The sequence below is a fragment of the Vigna angularis genome, chromosome 3 (genome assembly GCF_016808095.1).
Source record: "Vigna angularis cultivar LongXiaoDou No.4 chromosome 3, ASM1680809v1, whole genome shotgun sequence".
NCBI lineage: Eukaryota > Viridiplantae > Streptophyta > Magnoliopsida > Fabales > Fabaceae > Vigna > Vigna angularis.
This window is the reverse complement of record NC_068972.1, coordinates 24559094-24571622: the sequence shown is the minus strand read 5'-3', so window position 1 is coordinate 24571622 and position 12529 is coordinate 24559094. Positions and strand designations below refer to the sequence as shown.

General features: G+C 34.3%; 1 long non-coding RNA gene and 1 pseudogene across 1 annotated transcript; one reads left to right on the top strand and one right to left on the bottom strand.

Moving 5' to 3' along the window:
* Positions 1-2340: 2340 nt before the first annotated feature.
* Positions 2341-5421, bottom strand: LOC108345448 (uncharacterized). The gene is made up of 4 exons (XR_001833668.2): positions 5274-5421; positions 5013-5108; positions 3804-3857; positions 2341-2483 (listed from the first exon to the last, which is right to left on the bottom strand). It is a non-coding gene; the product is annotated as an uncharacterized LOC108345448 (long non-coding RNA).
* A 1184-nt stretch (positions 5422-6605) lies between these two features.
* On the top strand, positions 6606-6999 carry LOC108344007 (triphosphate tunnel metalloenzyme 3-like; annotated as a pseudogene).
* Positions 7000-12529: the final 5530 nt, after the last annotated feature.

The following is a 12529-nucleotide window of genomic DNA, read 5'->3' as shown; positions in this document are numbered from 1 at the left end:
GCAACGATGAACACTGGAACGATGTTGTTGTTAGACGTTGAATGTGTTAGAAGTTTGTCTTAGAAGTCCCACATCTAAAGTGGGCAAAGACTTCCCTCCCTCATTTGCATATAAATAGAGGTGTAAGGGAAGGTGTAAGATGCACCAAAAATTACTTGTATCCTCCTTGCTCTAAAGAGAGGGTGTTGTAATCTCTTCTATCTAGTAAATATTTTTTTTGACCTTGCCCTTGGTCTTGTGTTAGTTATAAATTTTCTCATCTTTAATTTTAGTTGTGTGTGCTTGTGTTGTATGACTGATACCCAACAGAATGTCACCGCTGTTTGGAACAATGGAACGTTTGCATGTTGTCGACGCATGCTACTACTGTTGGAACGTTGGACAACAAGTTTGCTACTACAACACCGGATGACGAGTTAGTTGTTGGAGTGAAAAGGCTGGAAAGTGAAAAAGGTCTAGGGGTTCTCAAGTGGAAATGTAAATGTGTCGAAAATTTGGGTAAGTTAAAACACTTTTTTAATTATCTTTAACACTTATCAAATTTAAAAATATTGTTAGAAAGATAACAAATGTAAAAATATATTTATTTATTTTAGTCAACAAAAAAACTTCAATAACGAATTTTTCCATCGAATATTTTTTAAGTCTATTGTGTTATAAACAGATATGTTTATGTAATATTTTAAAATATGTATAAGTCATCGAACTATATTATATATTTTATATTTTTGTGTAAAAAGGTTAGCTCATAAGCACATGTTATATTATTATCTTCCCTACATGTTGTCAAATAATAAACCTAAAAAAGTAAATATTATTTACAAGGTTTATGTTTAAAGTAGTAAGAGTTATACTCATTATTTAATAAATGAATAACATTTGTTAGGTTAGACACCACAACCAACTCAGAAAAACCTTAGAAATTTTGAGTTACCCCACAACAACATCCAAAATAACATGTGTGAAACCGGTGGTGTTTTGGGCCTAAACAAGGTTCTTAGTGTAGGATTAGTGTTGGTATGTGAAAGTTTCTTGATGCAGCATGTGGGATCTTTTTTTAGTGCATAACGTTGGACAAATTTACAATGGTTTGGTTTGACATAGGTATGACTTCATCCTTGGGGTTTCATATATCCCTTAGGCTTTGTTAACTTGAATGGATTTGGGGGAGAGTGATTGAGTGGATTTGAAGATAAATTTTTTTGTTGTTTATTTGAGTGAATTTGGAGATAAATGAGAGTAGATTTGGGAGTAAAATTTTTTAATCTGCCACATCAATCAAATCCTACACTAATTCTCACAAACGTTGCTTCCAAATTCACTCTCACTTACCTCCAAATTCACTCAAATAAACAACAAAAAAATGTATCTTCAAATCCTCTCAAATTCACTCAATCACTCTCCCCCAAATCCATTCAAGTGAACAAAGGGTTAGGTTTCTTTACAGGAACAAGGACAACTATTTTTCTCTAACTTTTAATAGGTGGGCACAAAAATGTATATTTGTCTAGGTTCTCAATAATGTTTGTGATATTCTTTTGTCACAATTACCTTCTCCTTATACCGAGGAAGATATGGTCTATGCGTAGATTGTTGACTAGGTTTAACTTGTTGGTATGGTGGATTATAAGAATAATTTTCGTGGACATATTTTATTGACAATAGCGGATAAATCCGTCACATTTAGATCTTTGTATAAAGCTTGATGTGGCTTAGAGCCATTTGGGTCAATGGAAAACAATTCCCCTTAACAAAGGGTTTTATGATTTTGCTTTTTCTTTACTATAGGATGTGAGAAGGGTTTTACTGTTGGCACATGGAATTTATCTCCTAGTATTTTTTGTGTTTTTGTTTGGACAAAAGACTTTGTCCACTACAAAAGAAAGGAATTTTACCAGGGGTTTTTTTTTCAGTATTACCGGCGGTTTTAACCCCTGGTAAATACATTTCCCGCGGTTGGCAAAACCACGGAAAAATCACCGTCACAAAAATTTCCAGCGGTTTTTGCGGGGGTTTTCAGAAACCGCCGCAATTAGCGGGGGTTTTTACAGAAACCGCCGGTACTTTTGGAGGTTCAGACAAACCGCCGAAACTTACGTGGGTTAATAAAAAACTGCAGGTATTTTCTGGTTTATGTAGTTGGGGTTTTGAAACCGCCGGTAATGAAAATAATTTAATTTTTTTTATTATTCAAATTATTTGATTAATGTGATTAATATAAAATATATTTAATATTAAACCAGAATAATATAAAACCAAAAGTAATTATTATAATATAAAATAAACTCTAAAATTTTAAATACAATTAATTTTTCAACTTAAGAAATAATATATGTTCAATCCTAAAAATTAAAAATAAACATCTTTTACATAACAAATTAAAAAATGTTCAAAATAATAATTATCATGCTTCTTCTTTATTTTCATCATCATTCTTGTTCTTCATTTTCATCATCATTTGATATGCTTCCTCTATCATATACCTACAATATAAAATAATAACTAATCAATAATTTTGAAAAATGAACTTGCTTCCTTAATCATCATATATATTCAACATCATTTCATCCTTGCATTTTATAGCAACTTAAACCACCACCTACCATTTTACTAAGTGGCATTCATTAGTAATAAATCATACACTTTCCATTTTGGGAAGTGAAACTCTTGGTAGCCCATTACCACACGTTAGTACTACCAAATATGTTGTCCCTACAATCAATGAAATTTGAACAGAGTTTCTGCTATAGTATTACTAATTGTCATGCTTTTATTCATCCAATCAAAATGAAACCTATCAACTCTAAATTACCTAATCAAATAATGAAAAAGGATAATTCATCATGAATCTTGGGGGGTTGAGCTTCTTCAAGAAAGAAATGTTACCAGCAGAATCATTAGCCATATCAACTGAATTTTTAATTAGATATAGGATAGTTTATTTTTGTTTGTTGTTGTTTTTCTCAGCCTTGTTGCTTTGATTTCTGTTTTTGAGTTTTTTTTTTTGCTGTATAGACTAGTGATATATTAGTTTAAACTTCAATTGTTGTTTCATAGTTGATTTTGATTTCTATCAACTGTTTTAGATTAGGAGTTTGATTAGTCTAGTCTAGTTTTGATTCGTGTTTTACTAATTGGCTCTAACTAACAGTTTTGCTGCTTTTACTAACTTTTGCACTAACTCTTCTAACCTTGTTCGGGCTTTGTTTTCTATTTTGCTGATGCAGTTTATTAACTAATGTTTCTAACTAATCTTCTATGTTTAGCCATAGCTACTTCTAGGTTCAAATTTTATTTCTTTTTGCGAAGTTGAGTTCAATTACATGTTCTATTTTCAAGTTCTCAAATTTGGTTCTCAAGTTTGTGCTAGTAATTCAGTTTACTATTTTTTGTGCTAACTCTGTTGTGTTTGACAGTTTTTACCGAGTTATCTCAGCTTACTAACATTACTAGCATTCTTTTTTAATTGCTTCTAACGTTGTTTTTGTTGGTATGTGCTGACAGGATTTAATCACTGCAGTTTCCGCACCAGTTTACTCATGCTAACGTTAATAGCAGATTTGTAGCTCTAGTTTCTTCCTTTCTTTGCTTGAGTCACTAGCTTTGTTTTGCTGAAGCAATTCAGTTTTACTAACTAACTATACTAATTTTCTTTTGCTGACTTTTTGGGTGATTCTGTCAGTGCTAACATTACTACTTTTTTTTACATATGTTTGTTGAGTTGTTTCAGTTAGTTACTAACTTTACTAACATTGTTTTTGCTGAACTTGTTCAGTTTACAAACCCTTTAACCATTTACTAACCTTTTTGCTGACTTGGTCAGTTCCACCAACTTGTTTTTGCTGATTATAAGGGGACTATACAGCAAAAAAACCCAAAATCAGAAATCAAAGCAACAAGGCAGAGAAAAACAGCAGCAAACAAAAATTAAAATCAACTATATAATATGACCTATCTGTTTATGCTTTGCGAGAAATTGAGATCACAACTTGATATATCAATGTCCAAAGAAATAAAAAGTAGATAAAAAAATCAACATCAATGGACAAAGATTGCAGTCTCAGATACAAAAAGACCACTAGGACAATTATAAGCATATTGTAGATACAAACCAATTGCTATCATAATATAATTAATCCATCAATTAATCTATCAATCTCAATTTAAAACCTTCATGCAAGTACAACTAGAGTTCATTATAACAAAAAGAACAATTCTCAATAATCTCTGTTAAAACTTGAAAAAGATAAGTTGATATAAACTCATTAACTACATAAGAAACCAGATGACCAATAAAAAATTATTCACTTAAGGGTTCCTAATAAAAAAGAGAAATGCTACATATTTCAATACATTCTTTGTTACTTTCTTTATCAAAAGATTCAATCTGCACACTATCATAGACATGCAAACAAAGACTATTTCATCTTAGAAACATACTTAGGTATATATAAAATCTACACCCATACCACTATTTATAAAATAATTCATAACTGGAATTTAGATGATTGCCCCTTTAATTCAATATAAGGCATAAACACATTTAACATTTCAATAATTGGTTTCTTAGGTTCATATTACTTTATTACGTTAACAAAAAAATCATGTATTTCCACCAATTTAATATATACAACTTTCAAAATAACATATCTTTACTTTTATTATTCCAATCCAAATATAAACTACCACCCACAACCTCAAACATATGTCATTTCTCTGCATCAAATATCCACATACCAAAAACATTTCAGCCAACCAATCTTAATTCAAACATGTGACTATTTATTTTCAACATATAATAATTCAATCTCCTGTCATATGATACCCAAAATTAGCACGAATCATCCCATCCAACATTCACACAATTAGGCATATTAAAAATGCATGTCTTTGAATAATGTATTTACGATCCCCCAAAATCAAAGAGTGTTTAAGTAGCATACAAAGTGTGAATCAATTTTCGAGTAAAAAAACAACCAAAATTGAATTAAAAGATTACTGGAATTTGGTACCTTCAAAGGAAGGTGATGAGGAAAAGCAGACATGCGTGTGATGACCACAAAAGTGCCCTAGAAAACAAGTACCCTTTCTCTCTAAGCTTTCATTTCCTACAGCAAAAACATTATATAATTAAGTGAAATAATAACAATAATAATAAAAAGCTTAAAAGAGAGCTTCCATGTTGAAGCACATTAAAAGAGAGCTACTTAAGGGTTGTGTTAGAAATAACATAAGTAGTTAAAGTCCTATGAAAAATCCCACCAGATTTGTACCTCACTTTGACGAGCTTCATCCCTCAAGAAATCAAAGAGTGCATTGGGAGAGACAGAAAGCCAGACAGAAGATCCTATGAAAAAGCTAGACCACTGTTGACAATGGTTCGATACAATGGATTGTGCTGTTCTGGCACTCCAAGTGCTCCACCCGTATCTCACCTTAAACCGAAGGAAACATCAATATATATATATATATATATATATATATATATATATATATATATATATATTATGATCAAATTCACATAAAGTGGAATTTATTTTATTAAAAAAAATTACAATTTATCTGCATACTTTTTAAGAATCTCGCTTAATCATTTTAGAAAAACCAAATCCTAAATAAATAAAAATAGATATACTAAAAATACTTATATCCTTATTTGATGTATTGAAACCAAGAAGAAGCATGCATACCTTCCTTGATACTAATCTAATTGTTTGCAGTGCATCCTTAGAAAATATAGCAGTTCGCAATTCTGCAACAAGTAGTTGCGTCCAATAAATAAAAATATAGCATAACGAATAATGAAAACACATGCCTTTTTTCAAAGTAAATATTTGTTCAAGCTTAATGATATAAAAGTAAGGAGAAATGTGACAAGAATCATCATGTTACGTTCGTTGAGCTTACTTGGTTGCTAAGCCTTCAAGGTTTCCTCCATCACCAATGGTGATATAAACAGGGGCTGATTGATCTTTTATAGGAGTGCAAATGCCAAATGCAAAATGCTATTTGGCACCATTTGAAAAGGTACGGTTTCACCCTGCAACAAAGTGTTCATCTATGTTAAAAACTCTATTCTTACCAACATTTGGACTGGGTAAATGCATTACACCAAATTTAAAATTTTTCGTTGAGAAAAACATAAAGAAATTTTTCAGATAGTTGAAACCAGATAAAGTGAATTGGTTTGAGAAGCTTACAATTTCTGGAGCAAAATCAATTTCATGGTTCCCTGCAGTCCAAATCCATGGTTGATATGCAACACTTCTTTCTGTAAACCTTCCCCAAGTATCCCACCTCACGTTATCATGATTCGGGTAGTTATCAGCATAAGAGAGGTCGCCAACAAACAATACAGTTTCTCCTTTTCTTGGACTCAATTCATAGTGAGAAAGAGTCACATTTGAATCAAAACTCTGACCAAGATCCCCTACAAATTATGTCACACCAATTTACAACAAAAATATTATCACTAACACAAGTATAATGCTTCAAAACCTACAAAACAACATTTGGGAAGTGATAGTGATCACAGATAACAAAAGTAGAATAACTGTAAAATTTATCGTAAAATCCTAGCCTCAGTCTCCCACCTTCCTTCCCCAATGGAGGTCAAAGTGAAGCTGCGCCTCGCAGACGCTAACGCCCACCGCCGTGTCACCAGCTTGCTCTCCCCCTTCCATGTCGTCACCCACCGAAAAAAACCTCTTCTTCGACGGCGCTGTGTCCGAGCTCTCTAAGCGCCACGCTGTGCTGCGCTTGCACTTCTACGGTGACGACGAGCGGTGCGTCGTTTCGCTGAAGGCTCGAGCGGTGCTGGTGGACAGCGTCAGTCGCATGGACGAGGATGGGAAGGATCTGGACCAACGGGTCAGGCGCGAATGCGTTGCAGAGCCTGGGAAGTTGGGATCGATGGAATCTAGGGTTTTGCGGAGAGTGACGGAGGACTTTGGAACTGAAAAGGGGTTTACAGGATTGGGAGGGTTTGGGAGAAGATAAAAAGGAAAAGTAGAGTTTCAAACTAAACGAAGGGCAATGAAGAGGAACTGGGGTTTACAATAATTAGTCAGAAAAATTATTTTAAAAAAATAAATAAATGTTTAGGGACGGTTTTTTCTTATAAACCGTCGAAATTATTTAGGGTTTCAAAAACCGCTGGGAAATAACCCCTCTTAAAATATACTTTTTTTGTAGTGGTCCTTGCATCTATGAAACTCACGAAAAATCGATGTCGGGTTCGTATTGATGGTCTTCCCTTAGAGTATTGGTAGCCAAAAACAATTTTCTCAATAACTTGTGGAATTGGGACACTCTTATCTTTAGATGATTACACCATGGATAAGTCTTGAGGTTTCTTTGTTTGTGTCGTAGTTGATGTTGATTGGTTATGTGATTTTCCTAATCAAATTTTGGTGGAAAAACCAAAATTTGCGTTTAATATTGATGTGAAATATGATAAATTGTTTTTATTCTATTCAAATTGTAAAATGATTAGTCATGATTTATCTAATGGTAGAAGGTTACAATAGGATGCCAACATTAATTTTGGAAGGGAGAAAATAGTTGGAGCGAAAGTAAAACAACATTAGCGTCCTAAGATGGTCAGTGCACAAGATGAGACTAAGGGTTCTCTAACTTTGAATTAAATGATTCCTTCAATGGCACAACCTATGAAGCATGTGGATTGTCCTGTAGTGGAACCCGTGGTTCAACCTATTATGGTGCAATCTGTTGAGGAGTCGCTTGCAGCTCAGTCATAGCCTGAGCAAGTGATGCTAATTCATGATATTATTCGTGTTATACATGAATCTTCTTTTGTTAATAAACTAGATGTTTCTATAGGTGGTGTGCTATTAGAGTTTAATTCTTTGGTTGATATGCCTTCTTCAGAGGATGTCACTCTCATTGTCAGTAGTTTGCATGATTTACAACAATTGGATTCACCTCATAATAGTTTTAAGGTAATTCTAGTTCTTTGATATCTAAGAAAGCTCGTTGTACGAAGGAATTGAATTTATTTTTCAAATGGGCTAATATGCTTGATGAAAAGAAAATTTTTATTACTGAAGAGGATGATGAAGTTGTTCAAACTATAAGGAATCCTAGTAGAGGTATACCAAAAAAAGTTAATACTAAATCCTTTAAAATAAGGATTTCCGCATAACACCCATGAATTTTTGAGATATTTTTTTGGAATGTGAGAAGATTATCTAATGATAGATCTATTAATATGTTGTTTGTTTTAGACATATAAAATTCAAAGTTTGGAATGTTTTATGTAAAAGAAATGACAGGGAACAATACAAGTGGACTCAATCCATTTATTTTATTTTATACTTTTAGTTTTTTTTTTCATAATAGATATTATTTATATTATATATATATATATATATATATATAATGCAATTTTATCAGAGTTTAGTGCGGTTCATTTATTTATTTTTAATAAAATCTTTATGCAATGAAAGTGATGTTTAAGGTAAATTTATTGTGAAATATAACTTTACTCAAAAAATTGAAAAGACTCTAAACATTTTTTTTTTCATCTTTGGGACTATCACATGATAGCTGTATTAGAAATAGAAAAGTATGCATGCTTAAGATTCATCCAATCATTTGTTTACATGTAATACACTACAAAAAAGAAGGGCATTACCGAAGGCCAGAAGCCCTCGGAAACAGCCCAAAACCGTCGGTAAAAGGTAATTACAGACGGCTTATCGACGGCCAAAGAGCCCTCGGTAAATCCCTTGTCGCTAACATTTATCGAGGGCTTCCGCCCTTCGGTGATTACCGAGGGCCAAAAGCCTTCGGTAATTACCGAAGGGCGGAAGCCTTCGGTAATAACCTAACGTGGGTAGTTACCGAAGGGCAAAAGCCTTCGGTAAGTTGGAGGCAGATCTAAGGCACAATTGTATTTCTTACGAAACCAAACTGTTCACAACACAAACAGACCTCCATAACAGTTTTCAAACACATACAGACCTGCATAATGTGCATCTCAATAATGCAATCATTGATCAAAATCCATAGAACATCCATTAATCCATAGAACATGTATTTATATTTAAAACATAAAACAATGTAACATAATGATGTTCTAACATCCAAATCATCCAATTGATCTAACATCCAAATGATGTAAACTCCAAATGTTGTAATATCCAAATGTTTCTATAACAACTAATAACAAAATGAAACTAATAATGTACATAGTTATCATCAGAATGATCTTCATCATCCTGCTCCTCTATAGATGGTTGGACTGGTGTGGGTTGGATTGATGAGGGTTGGACTGATGTGGGCTGCTGAGGGACAGCGGGTGACGAGGAGGGTCGTGGCTGGGTCGGAGGGATATTGAATTCATCCTGTGAAGTATCAAGCAACACTCTCATGACCAGGGCCTTAAAGTTTGTAAACTTTGATCTCAAATCAGTGATTTCCTGGTCATGTTGCTCCAGTGCCTGCGTAAGGCGGAGAACGACCTCGTCAGCAGTAGTGGTGGAAGAAGAAGGTTGGTGCTTCAGAGTACCTCCTCTCGATGTTGTATAGTTTGCAGCAAGTTGTCATGCACCGTACACTCGTCCCTTTTTCTTCCCACCAACGATGTCGACCCAACACTATGTCCTACGGATGTCATCTTCTGCATTATTGTCATCATCCGGTGTAGGAGCTGACTCATGTTCAGATCTAACCTGTGAAAGTCTCGTAGAAAATTCTTCCTGTTGAAACATTAAAAGTAATGTTAGGGAATGATAGAATAACATAAATGAAAAATTAGTAATAGTAATAATGTTATTTGCTTACATGAGTCTTCCGAGATCTTTCATCAACGAATTGATTAATGCCCTTCCTTACATGAGTCTGTGCAAAGACCTCATCAACATGGACCGCCCGTCCCAGAGCTTGTGCTTGTAACATAATTTAGAATTAGAAGTGTACATATGAAATAAAAAATACATAACTTATATATGAAAGAAAAAGTTATGTAATGAAATTATACCATACGAATGACATGCTCATGAATGGTTATCGACCCACCAGTATGCAGGGTGCCTTTGTGCCTAAAATGACATACAATTCTTACTACCCTTGTGCCTTTGATTAGCTTCACCTCCTAAAATGGAAAAAGGGTCTCCATCAAATGAAGAAAAATCTTTTTTTTTATAAAATATAGTTGAGTTTGTCGTCAAAATAAAACGTGAGGTTGGCACAATTTATTATCCGTCAACAGTGGACTCCCTTAACCCCTTCTTTTATCTATCTACTCATTGCATGTTATCTTCTCTACTTGAGTGCATAGAATCTGTATAAACATTTTTCTGGACTAATCTTAATTACTTAATTTCCTGCATTTGGTAATCTTTTCCAAAGAATTCAAAATAAAAGATGGATTTTGTGTTGCCAATGTTAGTGATGTTGCTGCTGTTATAGTTTTAAGATCGAATATTTTGTGGCTTCTTTGTGTTGCAATAGGGTAATGCATTAAGAGTTGAGAGTGCTCAATGCACTGGAGTACTTGCTAATGGCCTTATAGATGCTGCTTGGGAATTTATTGGACAAAATTTCGTGCTTCCTCACCATCCTCCCTTAGGTAGTTATAACATGTAAGCATTATGGCTTCTCATGTACTGTATCTAAAATGTAATTTGTTGCTCTAGTGGAAGCTAAAAATATTATTAGATTATTAGTATTAAAATATAGTTGAGGCCCTTTCTCACCTGACAATCAAATGCAAATGTATGAGAATATTCAAAAGAGTTTGTGAATGGGAATGATGTACAGGGCCGCTCAAATCATGGGAAGTTTGTTCCTAGTCAAAAGGTTTTGGAACTGAGGAAAAAATTAATTAAGTTCATGGAGGAACACATTAATTAAGTGCTTAAACCTGTCATTAGTATGTTCCTTCCTAATGCTTGTGGTATTTTATATTTATGTGTTGAACAAAAGACACGAGTTCAGATCTGAGAATCAACACGTTATTACCTCAATGTGATGTATTGGAGTTAAATCACAATCAATTCCTGCTTCTTATGGACCCATATAATTGACGAAACCTAAAAACCAAAAAAGGTGAATACGAAACTGACCCCTCAAAGTATCAGTGTTGGACTGTTGCTTCTCTAATCTAATCACTTTCACATCAACCCTTATACAATTCACTTAGAAAAATTGTATCTTTCATCTCCCGAAAACACCCTAATGCTTTTTTCTAGTTTTTGTTCATTTAACCACTTGCCAAACCTTTGATTACCTCTCATAATGCGCCAAATAGTGTTATCTACATGGAGGAGTGTGTGCTTGTTAATAGATAGTTGATTACAACAAGATTAAATACTAAGCATGCATCTGGTGCTAACAACCATTTATAGTTTAAAATCTCATCATTAAAGGAAAATATATGACAGGGTTGAGCATTGTTATAACTCAACAAGACAACTGAGAAAATTTCATAACAGAACTATAACATCATTGCCACCCAAAATAGAATAATCCACTATATCAATTGTTAAAATCAACCGAAAAAAACATCTTCTATTCTAACGCAAATGAAAAGAAAAGAAACAAAACACAGTCAACACCATCACTGCACAAAACAATAATGACATGTTCTATAACAAATCATATTGCACAAACTAATTCAGAGCATACATTGAACAAAGTCAGAACAAATTCTTCTTAGGTTTTATAGTTCATCAATCAAAATGACAACTTACCTCGACGATAGCCCCTTCAATAGCCTCTAAAGCGGTAGTGGAAGACCTTGTCACGCAGCGACACTCCCCTGGTTACGCTGCCTCGTCTACGCCGCCTCGTCGAATATCCTCCCTCGCGACAATGTTAGTCGTCGTCACGCACCTAGAACCCCGTCGTCATGCAACCAGAACCCCGTCGTCACCCACCAAGAACCCCACCTACAATTTCCTCGCGACAATGGTAGCCTTCAACTCAACCACCCACCACCTTGCTCAGCTCAGGACACTACAAAACCGCTACAAGAAAAAAGGTTCCACCACTGACGCGTAATCGAAAAGAGTAACAGGAAATGAAAATGAGATGTGAGAATGGGAGACTTCACCTATAATGGAGGAGTGGAGAAGAAGCGTATCCCAATTGTGGTTAGGGTGGGAAGCAGTCTGCACAAGCCACAGAGTGAGTTCGTAGAGGGAGTTAGGGTAGAGAATCTGAATATTGGGGAAGAAGGAGTTTTCGCGAAATGAGGGGAGGGAAATATCTCACTTTCTAATTTCATATACACCATCCACTTACCGACGGTCGTTTGTCTTCGGTAATGACTCGTGTCCATTACAGACGGCCATTATCTTTCGGTAAAGTCTTACTACACAAGCCTTCGATAAACTACATTTACCAAAGGCCAAAAGGCCTTCGGTAATACTCCGTCGGTAATAATTGTTTTTCCTGTAGTGATAATCAATTATAAACCTAGAATAATAAATTATATGCACACTCAAAATCTTTCTTAAAATTCTCAAGATGACTAATAAAGATATTATTTAAACAATTATTT